We start from the raw sequence: 19,988 nt of genomic DNA, 5'->3' as shown, positions 1-19,988 counted from the left end.
ATTTATTTGACAGAGAGAAATCACAAGTAAGCAGAGAGGCAGGCAGAGAGAGAGGAGGAAGCAGGCTCCCTGCTGAGCAGAAAGCCCGATGCGGGGCTTGAACCCAACCTGGGATCATGACCTGAGCCGAAGGCAGTGGCTCAACCCACTGAGCCACCCAGGCGCCCCACAAAGGGCATTCTTTATGGCAGGGCAAAGACAGGCTCACCGGTAATTTTTCACATTATGACAAAGCCTGCCTGGGGCGCTTGGTCAGGGTTTTCTGAACCTTTATGGCAACTACTTTGTAACGTTCTTTTTTTAAAAAATAGAAATACACAGGATTTGACTGAAAGGAGATTAAAGATAAAACACTTGGAAAGATAAAAAAAAAACTAAAAGTAGCTGGCAACCTTGGATGCATTTGTTCTAAAGAGAAGAATATATGGAGAAGCTCGAAAATGTTGCTAATGAGGCCAAGGCCACTGCCTCTATCCCTCTCTGAGTTTATTAGCTTTGCCCAAGGAAAGATGCAATTTAACAATTCCTATTTGAACCCTTAACCTCAATCCTTCTGCCTATTAATATGTGCCACTGCTCAGGAAGGAGACCGGGGTCTTAGAATAAGTCACCAGCAGCCAACTACCTTCACTGTAAGAAAACTAGCTCACTTTGCTGGTATATACAAATGGGTCAAAGTTAAAACAGCCAAGTAAAAGTCTAATCTTTAAAAGTGGCACAATATAAAAACTGACTTCAAGTGTTCTCTGAGCAAACTAGTTTACACTTTCAAACCTTATCCTGTTCCATGCACTTACCTCTCCAACAGACTATTAGAAGAGCCTCCTTCTGGGACTCTGCTCCTTGTATGACAATTTTCAATCTCTCTGCCCCTTGGCTTACAAAACATCTGTCAAAAATACAAAACAAACCATTATATTTTCCTTCAAATAATGACTTTGTGAACCCTGATCCCTTTGAGATTATATCCATACTACTTTTTACAACAAATCTGAGAAGACTCCTTTTTCTCTCTCTTAAACCTCTACATTTACCCCGAATGTTCCACAAATATTTGTAGTTTTAGTGGGTATAGTTATGTCATCATTCTTGTTTCAAATAACTTTCCATTTTCAGGCAATGTTTACTTGACCTATTGATGACATTGGGCACAACTGACCACAACCATCTTATTTAAAGCCTTTTCTTCAGTAGACTTAAGGACTACTGAAGAATGACTTGGATGGATCTCCTCATTTCTCTCTGGGCACACACGTAACCCAATCAAAATATAACTAATACATTATCTTACTCCTCACTGCAATACCTTAAGTGTCATCCTGCTCCCTACAAGTCCTCCTGAACTGGGAGCATCATTGCCTATCTCCAGGCTACAGTCTCTCTCACCAATGGTTCGGGCACGCTTCTGTCTCCATGTCTTTGAATTGGTTGTTCCCGCACTCCACCCCTGTACTCCACCCCTGCCACCACCACATACGGTTATCAACCTAGCTCATTTCTCTCTCTTTATGGCTTTAAATAAATGTCATTTTCCCTGACTGTCCTCTGATATTTCCTATTCTGACTGCGTTATTTTTCTTGTAGTGCTTACTTTTTGTTCATCATACTGCACATATTTTTTTTCCCTTTTTTTTTTTTAAGGTCTGTTTTTACCACTAGAATATAAGGACCATAAGGGCAATGATTTGTCTCCACAGCTTTATTGCCAGAATCTAGAATATTGTAGACTCTCGTTCATTGTGTGTTGGGAATATTTACAAAGGAATGACTAAAAGGCTCCAGACATCCGAGTTTTGTTTGCTTCTACAATCTCCTCTTTTGTCATGCCAGTGACTGAGCACTGTAGCCTCTTCCCGGAAACCCTAACGAAGGCCAGCTGCTCTTGCTGACTGGACTTCTCTGCTACTTTTCAGCTTTACAAATATCTACTCATTATCAACACTTTCCTGAAGCATTTCTGCCGCTCCTTTGCCTGCATCAGAACCCTATGCAGATGGCTATCACCCACTACAAAATGTTTTGCAGGCATTTGCTAACTTGTTTGTCTCCCTCATTAGCCTTAAGCTCATGAAGGATATTTAGAAAGTAGATAACAAACACCATGTGAAGCAGAGACATTTTACCCTTTAGCTAACTTCTGCTCAAAGAGATAATATATATGCTAAAAAGTCTGAATGCCTAAGTATTTAGAGTTTAGAATATATAAACAAGTTAGAAGGGAAAAAATATAAAGGTAAAAAACAGAAAGAATAATTTAACATGAATTTTTACTTTTTGGAAAACAAATTACTCATGCAATCATTAATTCACCAAACATTTATTATTTTTTATTATTTTTTTAAAGATTTTATTTATTTATTTGACAGAGAGAGATCACAAGTAGGCAGAGAGGCAGGCAGAGAGAGAGGAAGAAGCAGGCTCCCCACTGAGCAGAGAGCCCGATGCGGGGCTCGATCCCAGGACCCTGAGATTATGACCTGAGCCGAAGGCAGAGGCTTAACCCACTGAGCCACCCAGGCACCCCTCACCAAACATTTATTGATGACCTATCCTGGGTTGGACCCTATGCCAGGATGCTGAATGTGAAAGAGAAAAAAACCCCAGCCACCAAGTTTCATGGAACTCACATATGACCAGAAAGACTTGTAAGAAGTATGTCTGGACCAATTCTCATTTTTCTACTCCAACTGAAATCACTGCCATAAGACAACTTTCTATTCCTAAGAGCAGTTAAATAATGGAATCATTCTTTTTTTTTCCCACCTAAATTTGATGAAATATCTGGTGTCCGAAATATTCATTAATATTTTAAATCTCCCAAGAATATTTGAATCTCACAATTTTTTATAAGATGCTCAATTCTAGCTTACATATAAGTGATGTAAAACATGGACAGCTAAACCTAACATACCCACTAAAACTGCAAATATTTGTGGAACATTTGGGGTAAATGTAGAGGTTTAAGAGAGGTATGACCTGTTTTGCAAAAATGTGTTAATTATTTTAACAAGTTATTTATTAGGTGTTTATTAAATACTAAAGATTTTTCTAGCATAGAGGTCCCAATGAAAGACAAAACAGACAATCTGACCAGATGGAGATTATATTCTGGTATAAAATAAAACCTATACACATATGATAGATCAAGTGCTGATAAGCTCTATGGGGGAAAAGGAAGCTGGGGAAGGAACTAAGCAGGTAAAAAGGATAGGGGGTGTTGGAGACACCGGAAAGAAATACTAGTTAAACAGAGGGGTTGGAAAAATCTTCTCTTGTATAATTAGACTTCATAAAAAACCTGAAGGAACTGAGGTAGAGAGACATCTGGAGGAATCTTGGGGAAGCAGAAATCTGGGGGAAGAATTAGCGGTGTGTGTGTGTGTGTGTGTGTGTGTGTGTGTGCATTTCACAACCTTCATTTTATCCACTCAAGGAAATTATGTAATATTTTATTTCAAATTAAATTTCATTTTCTTTTCTATAAAGTAATTGTTGACTTTGGTGCCTTTCTTGCTGGGCCCATTATTAGATTTTCTCAAATGTTGGGAGTCTCTTTTTTGGACATTCACTTTTATTGTAGAGCTTTCCACAAATACTACTTCCATGTATTGCAGCATACAGTGATCATGGGGACAGGATGAAGTATGCATTTGCTGCTCATCTTCTGAGTGTGGGATGTGGTACCCATTTTTTTATGTCCCCTTCTGGGCATCCACCTGCCTGTTGCCTGCTGATCTGAGGCAGAGCAGTGTGTCTGGTCATTTCTCTTACAGGTACATTGGCCATAACCCTGAAGGCTGCCCAAGAAACCTCCCCTGCTTTCATCTGCTGCTTCCTAAGCAAGTAGCTGCTTTCACCTTTCAGGCAAACCTTCTCCTGTGGAAATGGTGCTCAGTAGCTCCTTCTGTCTTTCAAGGTATCTTCAGAATTTGGATCCATGAAGTGTACATCTTGTGTCCCAGAGCTGTAGTTAAGTATTCATGTCTTTCCCAGAAATTTAGAGCAGGAAGGAGATGCACATGTTCAGTTGTATTAATTCAATCACACTAAACATGCTTTCACGAAAGATCATAGAAGTACCATAAATGCCTCATAAATTCAGAATAAATGAAACCAATCTATAAAATATAATTGAAGGTATATATATATATGTATATATATACATATATATATATATGGTTAAACAGTGTAATCTCTGTAATTCCTTATAATTACAAAGACAGGCTACAGATTAAAAAAATCAGTGAATTTTGTTATATTAAATTTTAATAAATTTATATCATTTTATACTATTTGTTTATCATTCTCTTCTCCCAAACAGGATTTAAGCAGAAATCTCTCCATCCTAAAGTGTTATGGAAATCTTTATTTAGCTTCACCTAAGGAAACTTCTACTGAGGCTTCCTTCCTTTGCCTTTTCTCCATTGTCCATGGATCCTCTCTGCCCTGTGCTGTTCACATCTTTTATGAATCCTGTCAGGGTAGCCATTCATTCTCTCAGGTCAATTTTTCTTTTTTCCCTCCCTCCCTCCCTTCCTCTTCCTTCCTTCCTTTGTTTCCTTTTTTTACTAACTGCAGAAAATTCATTCTTTCTACAGTTACTAGAAGTTTTCAGTCAAGGTGAAAACAACGTAAGAATCATCCCAGCATATTAAATTACTGATGCTTTATAGTTAGCACCTTCAATGCGCCAATTATAATAGCAAAACTTATGTGAATTTCACTATGTGCCAGGCAGTGTTCTAAGCATTTCACATATCGTCAGTCTTGTAATCCTCACCTCACCACGTGGTGAAGCACTATTAGCCCCTTTCACAGGTGAAGTAACTCATTCCAAGAAAGGTTAAGTAATCACTTAGATCATAAGCTAGGAATTACCTGAGCTAAGATACACACCAAAGCAACTGTCTTTAGCATTTTGGCTCCTAACACTCTACTCAGTTTCATGACTTCAGGTAATAAGTGAGGATACAGAGTAGGACATGACATGACATGGGTTCCTAGGATTTTACAATATTTTACAATATTACAGTAAGTAGTTATATCAGCTCCCTGAAGCCTCCTCTCCTGAAGGTCTGCATGCTATGCCTACTGATCTTTATTGAAGTATTAAATGGCAAAACATGTTTGCTAATACAAATTTACAGTATAGTCCTTTCCAGAAGGGTTTACTGGAGCAGCACTGCCCACACTGCAAATTATAGAACAGAGGCTCTGTAGCATGTTAAGTGTAATAATGACAACAAAGGAATTAATGGTGACATGATAAGGGGCAGGATTAATATTTTAGGGTGAGGAGCTCTGAAAACATCACATAGCAAAAATGCATAGTCACAACAGGAGTTTGAATATGGAGACTAATTCTAAAATAAGGTTTGGAACACCAAGGAATCAATGACTGACATTAGGCTGAGAAGTGTAGATGTGATTTCATAATTTGAAAGAAAGAAAAAGAAAAAAAAAGTAAGTATGAAAATGAAGTTAAATGACTCTAGTTAACTTGTGTTGACTACAGAAAAACTTCAAGCATTCTAGGTTACTGGTCCCTTAGCATACAGAATGCTATACAGCTAATATCTTGTATGGTTCCTTTTATCATTCTGAAAATTACCTTCAAGATGTCAAGTAGAGGACAATGGCTTGGGATCATAGAATAAACAAGCTCTAATAAAAACAACCAATTTTGACTCTTATATATGCAAAAGTTGAGGATGTAATTGTCTTTTATTTGGATGGTATAGTACACTGATAATATTTATAAATAAAAATGGAAATGCCCTACTAGAATATAATTATGTGACTTTTTTCCCCAATATAATAAGAGAAGTGAGAGGTTTAATCATAGGGCATTAGTAAAGTACTTAAATCCTCATAAGGATCATTTGAGAGGCTATAATTATATTATACTACTTTAATATCTGGAAAGAAAAATCTGCATGCATAATGATATCAGTGTCTAAAGATATAGACTATAATATTTCAATTCATGTAAATAAATTCTCAAATAAAGTTTGTTGTTCATGTTCATAAATAAACATGTCTATTGGAAACTATCAAAATTTTCATCTAGCCTCCAAAATATAAACATTTTATTAAATATTTTACTTCTAATCTAAGATATTAAAATATAGTGCACTCCTAATTACTTATATTTGGATTATCTGGGAAATCCAGGCACTGTCGCCATCTGTCTACCTGACTTGAGCTGTAGGATCCAGATTGAGAAGGACCGTTACAGTGGGGGAGGAAGGTCAAGGAAGGACAGAGAAAAGTTGTTCTTTTTCCCAAGCTCATCTTCACACTTCAACCCAGCTCACTCAGGATTGCTTATCAATGTAGCTGCCAAGCTGGCTTTGTTCTGATGGAAACTACCAACTCAACCGGAAGTAGAAGACTCAGGTGGTAAGATTTAGGGGAGAGGTTATAAAATACCTTGTAAACAGGTGACTTGGGCAGTGAATTTCATTGCTAGGCAAAGTCTCTTTCATCCAGCAGTCTTCCGCAGGCATTTTCCATTACTGAGCAAGATCTCATGTCAAAGAATGTGCCTGGGATCAAGTTTGCAAGTGCAGAGAGGAAATGATTTCACCTGGCAGGAAAGAGATTAAATACATAGTAATAGTTACAGCTAACAATTAAAAGAATACATATGATAATGATAATGTCTAAAATTTTAAGGTGAGAATGTCCTAAGAATTAAGCGGGTCCCAAGGACATCATAATGAGTTCCTACTTCTCCCAAATGACTGTTTTACACAAAGCATATAATTTCTATATGAATCCAGGTAAACATATTAAATCTAGAATTCTTAAATATATTAAAATATGAGTATTAATAAAAATAAATCCAATATAACATAACAATAACAAAAATTTCATGACCAATATTTCAGTCATTAAAAAAGCTTTTTTAAGGTAGATATTTAAGCTAATATATTTAGTTTTCATATTATAATACTGAGATCCAAGGACTGGCAGTTTTACGTCTAAAGCCATCCCACTTAATAATGCTAAACTTGCAAAATAACCAATTTTCCTAAACTTTTTATCTTTATTTTGCTGTGCCACACCTGAGAACAATTATTGTTAATGTCATGAAACAGAGCAATTTCAAAATATCAAAACTCTCCAAGCAGAATCTGAATGAATATCATTATTTGGGTAAATATATTTTTAAAGTCATATTTATAAGAATAAAATTACTAAGAAATAATAAAAAATATATCATTTGACCATCAGTCCTTTCTTTTATAAAACCCAAGAAAATGTTTGAACTGAAAAGTGACATTAATTTTATTTCAATATGTACTGGTGAGTTTTTGAAATTGGAAAATATAAAAAATGTTTATTCACTTCCTGATTTATTTGGTATTACTAATTTCTTTAGAACACAACTTAGAAATAATATACACCTGATGACAAAGATGGATTGTTTTGAAAAGAACTTGCATCAGATGTGGTAAGAGTTTAGTAATAGTAAGAAGAACCATAAGAACAAATCAAACTGGTAAATAAATAGAAATTGCCCCTTTCAGACCAGAGAAATCATTTATGATAACCTTAAATATCCACTATACTATGCACCAGAATAAATTTCAAATAGATCATAATGTAAGCGTTAATAAAAGAAACAATACAAATTCTGAAAGAAAACTTGGGTGAATTCCTTTAGAACCTGGGTTTGAAGAAAGTCTTTCAAAGTATGACTTCAAGATCCAGAAGACCCTAGGTTAATAAAATTGGTTACAAAACCCCCTCCAAATTAATAGCAAAATATACCTTAAGCAAAGATAAAAGATAAGTAATGAACTGGGATAAAATTTCACAATCTACACTACAGATAGAAAATTAATCTTCCTTAATGCAAATTAAAATGTACCATGGTGCTTTTTTCACCTACAGGATTGGCAGAAATTCATAAGCTTGATAACAGTCTGCAGGTGAGAGTTGGTAAGCAAGAACTCTCATACATTGCTACTTAGAATGCAATATGATAAAACTTTATAGGTTTATGGAGATTTTGGCAATATTGAACCAAATTATGTATGCATTCCTCTTTGTCCCAATAAGTCCTCTCCTAGAATTTTACCCAAATGGTTAACCTCTGCAAACTCAAAATACCACAGGCAAAAGTACATTTGCCATGCAAACATTTTTGTAGTTGTGTATAACAAGCTGCCTAGAAAGGAGAAAGGAGACAAATATGGATTAAAGAAAAATAAAAGTTCCATGCTGTTGGATTTGAATGAAAAAAAAAAAAAATCAGTCTGAGTTTGGACCATAAAGTCACTTAGAGACAAGATACCTCAGTATCAGTAAGCACACATAGTGCTGAGATCTTGCTTTCCAGGTAACTTTTCCCAAAAAGAGGACACTGGCAAATGGATGATTCTAGAGTTGGAAAAGTACATGATAAGCCTAGAAGTGTTCAAGACTTAACAAGTTACGTCAAAATTATACAAAGAAACTTAAAGATTTTCTCACTGGCCAAATTTGAGACAGTCTGAACTTCAAATAGAACAGTTAGGACTAATTGAATTTAAAAGACACACACACACACACACACACAAAACAGAGAATTGCAACATATTAACAACTACAAAAAAAGATTTATGGGTTCATAATGTAATTTTTATTAAAGGATGAGAGAGAAGGAAAAAGAAAGGGAAAGAAAGGAAAAAAGAAAGCATAGCAAGGGGACAGGGTGTAAGTCACTTTTTACAGAATGATACTTAAATATCAAAAAAGAAATGGTAGAAAGAGAAGTCATCACTTTTCAATCCTCAGTGTAATAACTGAAAATGAGTAATAATCATCAGTGATTCCTAAAGACTGTTGGGGTAAAAAGATGTTTGTATATTCTCAAAGTAGGGCTTGACTAAATATGACAAAGGAAAAACATCAATTTACATTAGAATCATTTGGTCAGGGCGCCTGGGTAGCTCAGTGGGTTAAGCTGCTGCCTTCGGCTCAGGTCATGATCCCAGGGTCCTGGGATCTAGTCCCGCATCGGGCTCTCTGCTCAGCAGGGAGCCTGCTTCCCTCTCTCTCTCTCTCTCTGCCTGCCTCTCCATCTACTTGTGATCTCTGTCAAATAAATAAATAAAATCTTAAAAAAAAAAAAAAAGAATCATTTGGTCATCATCAACTAAGTAATAACATTTGACCTTAGCAAGAGAGAGGGCACAGCATTACCAACAATGCATTACCAGCATTCAAACAATATCTGTCTTTTGAAGCAATGCAGTAACATTGTTGATTAAAATAAAAGTACACAAATCAGAGACTGTTCTCCTTTTATATATATATATTTTTTATTTTATTTTTTATAAACATATAATATATTTTTATCCCCAGGGATACAGGTCTGTGAATCGCCAGCTTTACACACTTCACAGAACTCACCATAGCACATACCCTCCCCAATGTCCAAAACCCCCCCAACCCCCTCCCCCCATCGACCCTCAGTTTGTTTTGTGAGATTAAGAGTCACTTATGGTTTGTCTCCCTCCCAATCCCATCTTGTTTCATTTACTCTTCTCCTACCCCCTTAACCCCCCATGTTGCATCTCCTCTCCCTCATATCAGGGAGATCATATATGATAGTTGTCTTTCATGCTTAGCGAAATAAGTCAATCGGAGAAAGACGGTTCTCCTTTTGCTGTTGGACTTGTTTTGCCTCCATTTTGAAGACAAAGCCAATATGTGGCAAGAGCACAGAGCCAAAAGAATGGCAGTAAATCAGGGCCCAAACCCAATTTTGTCACCATGGAAACATATCCTATATATGGACTTTCTGTTATTTGAGATAATACCTCCTTTTATGTTTGAGCCAATTGACTTGGAGTTTATTGTGATCAACTGCTTGATTTTTACACACAGAAAGGTGAAAAATGCTCTGTCCTCAGTTTCATGGGTTGCACCTATTTTATCCCAAAGAATTCATCAGTTAGTATAGATCTCATTTTTTAAAAAAAAATCTGTGAAGAAAGTTAGCATTTGTTCACAGCGATCTTAATATAGTATTTTTTTAAAAAAGAATTATTTATTTATTTATTTATTTATTTATTTATTTGACAGACAGAGATCACAAGTAGGCAGAGAAGCAGGCAGAGAGAGAGGAGGAAGCAGACTCCGTGCTGAGCAGAGAACCTGATACAGGGCTCTATTCCAGGACCCTGAGATCCTGACCTGAGCCGAAGGCAGAGGCTTAACCCACTGAGCCACTCAGGCACCCCAATATAGTCTTTTAAAGGTACTTAGATTTCCTTATTATATCAAGGCTCAAATAACACATTTTCTTCACTGTCTTTGTCCAGCTGAATATGATCTTAATTTTCCTCACTTTCAAGGATAATATGACATAACTAATGTTCACTAATCAATCAACCCTAGAACTAATTAGATAATTAAACAAATGCCAGATGCCAATATCTTTTGAAGGTATATATTTTAGTCAAAATCATTTAAGAAAATGTTGAATATATATAACAATCACACACACAACTTTAAGCTATCGCAAGTATTACACTTTTATCAGCAATCATTTACCAAATGTATCTTAAGACATCACTAATATGTTCTAGCTTAGCATGTTTTAAGCTTTCTTCCATAAAATATTCATGAAAATAGGCTGAAAATAAATACTGAACAAAATATGTCACAACAGTCATAGATACTGGACTGAAATTACACCTCATTTTAAAACACAGATGGCCATTCCTAAAACAAACAAACAAACAAAAAAAACCCATAATATTTGGAAATCACTAGAAATATTTGTGAAAATACCTGCTATAATAGGCAAGCCAAATAGATCAATTAGTGCTGCAAAGAAGCAAAATTGAAATGTATTACTTCCACTTGTATGTGAAATAATGTTAATACCTAAGTCCCTTATTATAATTAATATGACATAAATATTTGGACCACAATTTTAATTAATCTGGAGCTTATGCTGTGCAGAATACAATGTGTTTCATATAAGTTTTAATTTTTCTTGTCATAAGAAAGGAAAAAGAAGCATTTGCTCATTTTACTCATATGTATAGCTAAGGATGCATTGTTACCAATAAAGTTATCTAATTTGAATTCAGCACTTTATTCATACACCCCAATATAAAATTTATTTCTAAGGAAAACCTCATTATAGTAATGATTTGTTCTGTTATTACAAAGTAATACATGACCTTTATCTGACATTCATAAAACACAGAAAAACACACGTGCACACAACTACCATGCATTTGCATTGTCCAAAAGTAATCTAGTGTTAATTTTTAACATGTTCATATAGGTCTTTCTAGTTTGTTAAAATTGTTTAATTTAAAACACTTTAAAAAATAAAAAAGCACTTTAAATTTATGATAGTAATACCAATATAAACCCATTTTTCACTTCTTAATATTTTATGTACATTTCATATTCCAAAGCACATAATCAATGACTACAAAAATTTAATTCAGTAGCTTTGTTATTATTTAAATTTTTCTCTTTATTGTATATTATAAAAATAATTCATGTTTCTTACCAACCAATTAAAAAAGACTATAACTATAAGAAAATTAGCATAAATTATCCTAAATTATAACCCTAAATATAATGCCTTAGTAAGTAATGTTTTAGTTTCTTTATATAATATGTAATGTATATAATGCTTTAGTTTCTTATGACACTACATTTACACTCATGATTGACAAAAATGGTCATTCGAAAATACTTGAATTTTTTTCACTTAACAATGCATTTTAGGGCTCCTAGAAGGCTCAGTGGCTTAAAGCCTCTGCCTTTGGCTCAGGTCATGGTCTCAGGGTCCTGGGATAGAACCCCGCATTGGACTCTCTGCTCAGCAAGGAGCCTGCTTTCCCCTCTTCCTCTGCCTCTCTACCTACTTGTGATCTCTGCCTGTCAAATAAATAAATAGAATCTTAAAAAAATAATAATACATTTTAGAATTATTTGCAATTTGACAATACATTGTAGTGGACACAATGTGCATAATGTTCATAGATTGTTAAATAGGTCTCTGGGTGATGGTCTCTTGTCACATCATAATCCCACCTTGATAACCTATACCTTAGAAGTCAACTTAAAAGTTAATTATTAGTACACCTCATAAAATATAGTAGTATAAAAGGAAAGAAAAACAGATGAAATTGGGCTAGAGAGAGAGATATATGCATGCAACCTTACTATAGATCTAATAATAAAATATGGGAAGCTATTACAGACCTTGTTTTCTTTCTTTACTACCCAATTAAAGTTCCATTTCCCTTCAGCCCATACTTTCACTGGTTAATGCTTTTTTTAAAACTCTGTGTTGAGGGGCGCCTGGGTGGCTCAGTGGGTTAAGCTGCTGCCTTCAGCTCAGGTCATGATCTCAGAGTCCTGGGATCGAGCCCCGCATCGGGATCTCTGCTCGGCAGGGAGCCTGCTTCCTCCTCTCTCTCTGCCTGCCTCTCTGCCTACTTGTGATCTCTCTGTCAAATAAATAAATAAAATCTTTAAAAAAAAATAAATAATAAAACTCTGTGTTGAAACCCAAACTACAATCTTAAAAAAAATAATAATATTTATGCACATAACTGTACTGATTTGCTAAACAGTTCATTAACAGTTTCCAGTATATTTAAAAGTACTGGGAGATGTCTTAGAGGATCTCTTGTGTTTTACATACAACTCCAGTCCAGTAGCACCTCTATTTCTATTTAATAATCAGAATTAATATCTTCATGTAATACCATAGTTCTCTGTATTGCCTGTAAATTCAGTGGCATAAGGATTCAATAGCCAAGAAGCATCTTGGTATACCTTGGTATATCTTGAATACCCTGATAGAAGTCCATGTCACTGTGGAAGACCATAGTATTGAAGACAGGTAATAAGAACTTAAGAGTAGGTTATTAGTTTCTAACACCCTATCCCTGATTTCCCCTTCCCCTTCTGATTCCAGGCCTTTATATTCTTTCATAGGAGAAAGAGTTCCATAGAATGGTAATTGGTTCAAATAATAGACCTGCTCTGCAACAGAACATCAAACCCACAGGTTTTTATCCCTCCTAGAATTGTTATTCTGCTTCTAGGTAGAACATTAAATTGGCTTCTAAGTCAAGTTATTTCTGGGTCAAGGGGTGCATGGTAAAACCTGTGAGTTACATAGGCTTGAGCCTCCTTCATCACTTCTTTTGCTATGAAAGAAATTTCATAGTCAGAAACAGCATTTATTACACCAGACTCATTAAACCTAGGGTGTGTGATAAAGTCATATTATGGGTTCAGCAGAAAAGGTCAATCCATATTCATAGTATACGGCCATTCTAGTACATTCTGCATCATTCTAGCACATTTCTGCATCTCCCTTCATATAATAAATTTAATGTAAAGCACCTTCCGCTGGGTGGCTGGCTGATATACCACTGAAAGGATGTTACTGGAGTGAGTGTAGAGGAAATTTTAAAAAATAATATGGTTAAATGACTTATTCCTAGAAGTATACAGACCTAAAGACTGAACCTTTAACTCATGGGGAAATTGAACCAGTAGTTCAAAATATTCCCACAAAGAAAATACCAGTCTCAGATAACATTACGTCATGAACCAATAAACAAGCAGGAAAAACATAATTCTGATATTAATATTTCAGAGGATAGAAAATAGGAAAATCTGCAATATACAGATGAGGCTAACATAATTTTAATATCAAAATAAAAGAAAACAAAATATAGCATGGGTAATATAACCAGTACATATCAATTTAAAAGAATGTACATGTGAAAATACAAACAAAATATAAAAAAACTCATCAATGTAAAAAATGACACTAAATATAATGGCCTTATACCAGAGTAGCTAGTTTGGTTTATTATTAGAAAACATACTAATATAATAAGCCAATTGAAATATATTGGTCTCAATATAAAAAATAATTTGATAATTCCAACAATATTTATAATGAAAAACAAGCTGGAAGTAGAAGATACAGATTTTAAGAAAGGATATCTATAAAAATTACAGAAAACATTATGCTTAATTTTAAAATGTTAAATGAGGAAATAGATTTTTTGGGGGGAGGAGTCAAGATGGCGGAGAAGTAGCAGGCTGAGACTACTTCGGCTAGCAGGAGATCAGCTAAATAGCTTATCTAAAGATTGCAAACACCTACAAATCCAACGGGAGATTGAAGAGAAGAAGAACAGCAATTCTAGAAACAGAAAATCAACCACTATCTGAAAGGTAGGACTGGCGGAGAAGTGAATCCAAAGCGACGGGAAGATAGACCACGGGGGGAGGGGCCGGCTCCCGGCAAGCGGCGGAGCAACGGAGCACAAAATCAGGACTTTTAAAAGTCTGTTCCACTGAGGGACATCGCTCCAGAGGCTTAACCGGGGTGAAGCCCACGCGGGGTCAGCGCGGCCTCAGGTCCCACAGGGTCACAGAAGGATCGGGGGTGTCTGAGTGTCACAGAGCTTACAGGCATTAGAACGGGGAAACCGGCTACAGAGACAGAGCGGAGGAGTGACTCTCAGCTCGGGGTTACCTTGAACCGGTCGCAGGCTCGGTCAGCTCAGAGCGCGGCCGGAGGCCAGGGTGACGGGAGTAATTGGGCGCTGTTCTATGAGGGCCCACTGAGGAGTGGAGCCCCAGGCTCTCAGCTTCTCTGGGCGGGAGACTGGGAGGCCGCCATCTTCATTCCCGTCTTCCAGAACTCTACGGAAAGCGCTCAGGGAACAAAAGCTCCTGAAAGCAAACCCAGCAAACCCGAGCAGATTACTCAGCCCGGCCCCAGGTCAGGGCGGTGCAACTCCTCCTGGGGCAAAGACGCTTGAGAATCACTACAACAGGCCCCTCCCCCAGAAGATCAACGAGAAACCCAGCCAGGACCAAGGTCACCTACCAAGGAGTGCAGTTTCAATACCAAGGAGAGCGGCAGAATTCCAGAAGAGAAGAAAGCAAAGCATGGAACTCATGGCTTTCTCCCCATGATTCTTTAGCCTTGCAGTTAATTTAATTTTTTTTTTTTTTACAATTTTTTTTTCTCTTCTTCTGCTAAATTTTTTTACTTTTACCGTTTTCTTTTTTAACGTTTTTTAAATACTTTATCTAATATATATATTTTTTTCCTCTTTTTATATTTTTTCTTTATCAGCTTTCTTTTTTTAATAGTTTCTTTTTTTTTCTTTTTTCTTTCTGAACCCCTTTTTTTTTTTAAGATTTTATTTATTTATTTATTTGACAGAGAGATCACAAGCAGGCAGAGAGGCAGGCACAGAGAAGAGGAAGCAGGCTCCCTGCTGAGCAGAGAGCCCGATGCGGGGCTCGATCCCAGGACTCTGAGATCATGACCTGAGCCGAAGGCAGCGGCTTAACCCACTGAGCCACCCAGGTGCCCCCCTTTCTGAACCCCTTTTTATCCCCTTTCTCCCCCCCTCACGATTTGGGATCTCTTCTGATTTGGCTAAAGCATATTTTCCTGGGGTTGTTGCCACCCTTTTAGTATTTTACTTGCTCCTTCATATACTCTTATCTGGACAAAATGACAAGGCAGAAAAATTCACCACAAAAAAAAAAGAACAAGAAGCAGTACCAAAGGCTGGAGACCTAATCAATACAGACATTGGTAATATGTCAGATATAGAGTTCAGAATGACGATTCTCAAGGTTCTAGCCGGGCTTGAAAAAGGCATGGAAGATATTAAAGCAACCCTCTCGGGAGATAGAAAAGCCCTTTCTGGAGAAATAAAAGAACTAAAATCTAACCAAGTTGAAATCAAAAAAGCTATTAATGAGGTGCAATCAAAAATGGAGGCTCTCACTGCTAGGATAAATGAGGCAGAAGAAAGAATTAGCGATATAGAAGACCAAATGACAGAGAATAAAGAAGCTGAGCAAAAGAGGGACAAACAGCTACTGGACCACGAGGGGAGAATTCGAGAGATAAGTGACACCATAAGACGAAATAACATTAGAATAATTGGGATTCCAGAAGAAGAGGAAACAGAGAGGGGGCAGAAGGTATGTTGAAGAGAATTATTGGAGAGAATTTCCCCAATATGGCAAAGGGAACAAGCATCAAAATCCAGGAGGTTCAGAGAACCCCCCTCAAAATCAATAAGAATAGGTCCACACCCCGTCACCTAATAGTAAAATTTACAAGTCTTAGTGACAAAGAAAAGATCCTGAAAGCAGCCCGGGAAAAGGAGTCTGTAACGTACAATGGTAAAAATATTAGATTGGCAGCAGACTTATCCATAGAGACCTGGCAGGCCAGAAAGAGCTGGCATGATATATTCAGAGTACTAAATGAGAAAAACATGCAGCCAAGAATACTATATCCAGCTAGGCTATCATTGAAAATAGAAAGAGAGATTAAAAGCTTCCAGGACAAACAAAAACTGAAAGAATTTGCAAATACCAAACCAGCTCTACAGGAAATATTGAAAGGGGTCCTCTAAGCAAAGAGAGACCCTAAAAGTAGTAGATCAGAAAGAAACAGAGACAATATACAATAACAGTCGCCTTACAGGCAATACAATGGCACTAAATTCATATCTCTCAATACTTACCCTGAATGTTAATGGTCTAAATGCCCCAATCAAAAGACACCGGGTATCAGAATGGATAAAAAAACAAAACCCATCTATATGTTGCCTACAAGAAACTCATCTTAAACCCGAAGACACCTCCAGGTTTAAAGTGAGGGGGTGGAAAAGAATTTACCATGCTAATGGACATCAGAAGAAAGCAGGAGTGGCAATCCTTATATCAGATCCATTAGATTTTAAGCCAAAGACTATAATAAGAGATGAGGAAGGACACTATATCATACTCAAAGGATCTGTCCAACAAGAAGATCTAACAATTTTAAATATCTATCCCCCTAACGTGGGAGCAGCCAACTATATAAACCAATTAATAACAAAATCAAAGAAACACATCGACAAGAATACAATAATAGTAGGGGATTTTAACACTCCCCTCACTGAAATGGACAGATTATCCAAGCAAAAGATCAACAAGGAAATAAAGGCCTTAAATGACACACTGGACCAGATGGACATCACAGATATATTCAGAACATTTCATCCCAAAGCAACAGAATACACATTCTTCTCTAGTGCACATGGAACGTTCTCCAGAATAGATCACATTCTTGGTCCTAAATCAAGTCTCAACCGGTATCAAAAGATTGGGATCATTCCCTGCATATTTTCAGACCAAAATGCTCTGAAGCTAGAACTCAATCACAAGAGGAAATTTGGAAAGAACCCAAATACATGGAGACTAAACAGCATCCTTCTAAAGAATGAATGGGTCAACCAGGAAATTAAAGAAGAATTGAAAAAATTCATGGAAACAAATGATAATGAAAACACAATGGTTCAGAATCTGTGGGACACAACAAAGGCAGTCCTGAGAGGAAAATATATAGCGGTACAAGCCTTTCTCAAGAAACAAGAAAGGTCTCAGGTACACAACCTAACCCTACACCTAAAGGAGCTGGAGAAAGAACAAGAAAGAAACCCTAAACCCAGCAGGAGAAGAGAAATCATAAAGATCAGAGCAGAAATCAATGAAATAGAAACCAAAAAACCAATAGAACAAATCAACGAAACTAGGAGCTGGTTCTTTGAAAGAATTAATAAGATTGATAAACCCCTGGCCAGACTTATCAAAAAGAAAAGAGAAAGGACCCAAATAAATAAAATCATGAATGAAAGAGGAGAGATCACAACGAACACCAAAGAAATACAGACAATTATAAGAACATACTATGAGCAACTCTACACCAACAAATTTGACAATCTGGAAGAAATGGATGCATTCCTAGAGACATATAAACTACCACAACTGAACCAGGGAGAAATGGAAAGCCTGAACAGACCCATAACCAGTAAGGAGATTGAAACAGTCATCAAAAATCTCCAAACAAACAAAAGCCCAGGGCCAGATGGCTTCCCGGGGGAATTCTACCAAACATTTAAAGAAGAACTAATTCCTATTCTCCTGAAACTGTTCCAAAAAAATAGAAATAGAAGGAAAACTTCCAAACTCATTTTATGAGGCCAGCATCACCTTGATCCCAAAACCAGACAAGGATCCCATCAAAAAAGAGAACTACAGACCAATATCCTTGGTGAACACAGATGCAAAAATTCTTGCCAAAATACTAGCCAATAGGATTCAACAGTACATTAAAAGGATTATTCACCATGACAAGTGGGATTTATTCCAGGGCTGCAAGGTTGGTTCAACACCCGCAAATCCATCCATGTCATACAACACATTAATAAAAGAAAGAACAAGAACCATATGATACTCTCCATAGATGCTGAAAAAGCATTTGACAAAGTATAGCATCCCTTCCTGATCAAAACTCTTCAAAGTGTAGGGATAGACGGCACATACCTCAATATTATCAAAGCCATCTATGAAAAACCCACCACAAATATCATTCTCAATGGAGAAAAACTGAAAGCTTTTCTGCTAAGGTCAGGAACATGGCAGGGATGTCCGTTATCACCACTGCTATTCAACATAGTACTAGAAGTCCTAGCCTCAGCAATCAGACAACAAAAGGAAATTAAAGGCATCCAAATCGGCAAAGAAGAAGTCAAACTATCACTCTTCGCAGATGATATGATACTCTATGTGGAAAACCCAAAAGACTCCACTCCAAAACTGCTAGAACTTGTACAGGAATTCAGTCAAGTGTCAGGATATAAAATCAATGCACAGAAATCAGTTGCATTTCTCTACACCAACAACAAGACAGAAGAAAGAGAAATTAAGGAGTCCATCCCATTTACAATTGCACCCAAAACTATAAGATACCTAGGAATAAACCTAACCAAAGGGACTAAGAATCTATACTCAGAAAACTATGAAGTACTCATGGAAGAAATTGAGGAAGACACAAAGAAATGGAAAAATGTTCCATGCTCCTGGATTGGAAGAAAAAATATTGTGAAAATGTCTATGCTACCTAAAGCAATCTACACATTTAATGCAATTCCTATCAAAGTACCATCCATTTTTTTTCAAAGAAATGGAACAAATAATCCTAAAATTTATATGGAACCAGAAAAGACCTCGAATAGCCAAAGGAATATTGAAAAAGAAAGCCAAAGTTGGTGGCATCACAATTCTGGACTTCAAGCTCTATTACAAAGCTGTCATCATCAAGATAGCATGGTACTGGCACAAAAACAGACACATAAATCAATGGAACAGAATAGAGAGCCCAGAAATGGACCCTCAACTCTATGGTCAACTCATCTTTGACAAAGCAGGAAAGAATGTCCAATGGAACAAAGACAGCCTCTTCAATAAATGGTGTTGGGAAAATTGGACAGCCACATGCAGAAAAATGAAATTGGATCACTTCCTTACACCACACACGAAAATAGACTCAAAATGGATGTAGGATCTCAATGTGAGAAAGGAATCCATCAAAATCCTTGAGGAGAACACAGGCAGCAACCTCTTCGACGTCAGCCGCAGCAACATCTTCCTAGGAACATCACCAAAGGCAAGGGAAGCAAGGGCAAAAATGAACTTTTGGGATTTTATCAAGATCAAAAGCTTTTGCACAGCAAAGGAAACAGTGAACAAAACCAAAAGACAACTGACAGAATGGGAGAAGATATTTGCAAATGACATATCAGATAAAGGGCTAGTGTCCAAAATCTATAAAGAACTTAGCAAACTCAACACCCAAAGAACAAATAATCCAATGAAGAAATGGGCAGAGGACATGAACAGACATTTCTGCAAAGAAGACATCCAGATGGCCAACAGACACATGAAAAAGTGCTCCATATCACTCGGCATCAGGGAAATGCAAATCAAAACCACAATGAGATATCACCTCACACCAGTCAGAATGGCCAAAATTAACAAGTCAGGAAATGACAGATGCTGGCAAGGATGCGGAGAAAGGGGAACCCTCCTACACTGTTGGTGGGAATGCAAGCTGGTGCAACCACTCT

The 19,988-nt window shown here is 36.8% G+C and overlaps 1 long non-coding RNA gene across 1 annotated transcript in view; it reads right to left on the bottom strand.

Annotated features, from left to right (window-relative positions):
* Window positions 1–796: 796 nt before the first annotated feature.
* The window catches only part of LOC125108993 (uncharacterized), an 83,313-nt gene continuing 64,121 nt past the window's right edge, over window positions 797–19,988 (bottom strand). Inside the window, exons 2-3 of the long non-coding RNA XR_007130070.1 lie at window positions 6,433–6,589; window positions 797–889 (exon numbers count right to left, since the gene is read on the bottom strand). This is a non-coding gene — a long non-coding RNA (uncharacterized LOC125108993). The remainder of the gene's footprint in view (window positions 890–6,432; window positions 6,590–19,988) is intronic.

Source organism: Lutra lutra, chromosome 9 (genome assembly GCF_902655055.1).
Source record: "Lutra lutra chromosome 9, mLutLut1.2, whole genome shotgun sequence".
In the NCBI taxonomy this organism is placed as follows: Eukaryota; Metazoa; Chordata; class Mammalia; order Carnivora; family Mustelidae; genus Lutra; species Lutra lutra.
The sequence above is the reverse complement of the archived record's forward strand: the minus strand, read 5'-3'. Positions and strand labels throughout refer to the sequence as shown.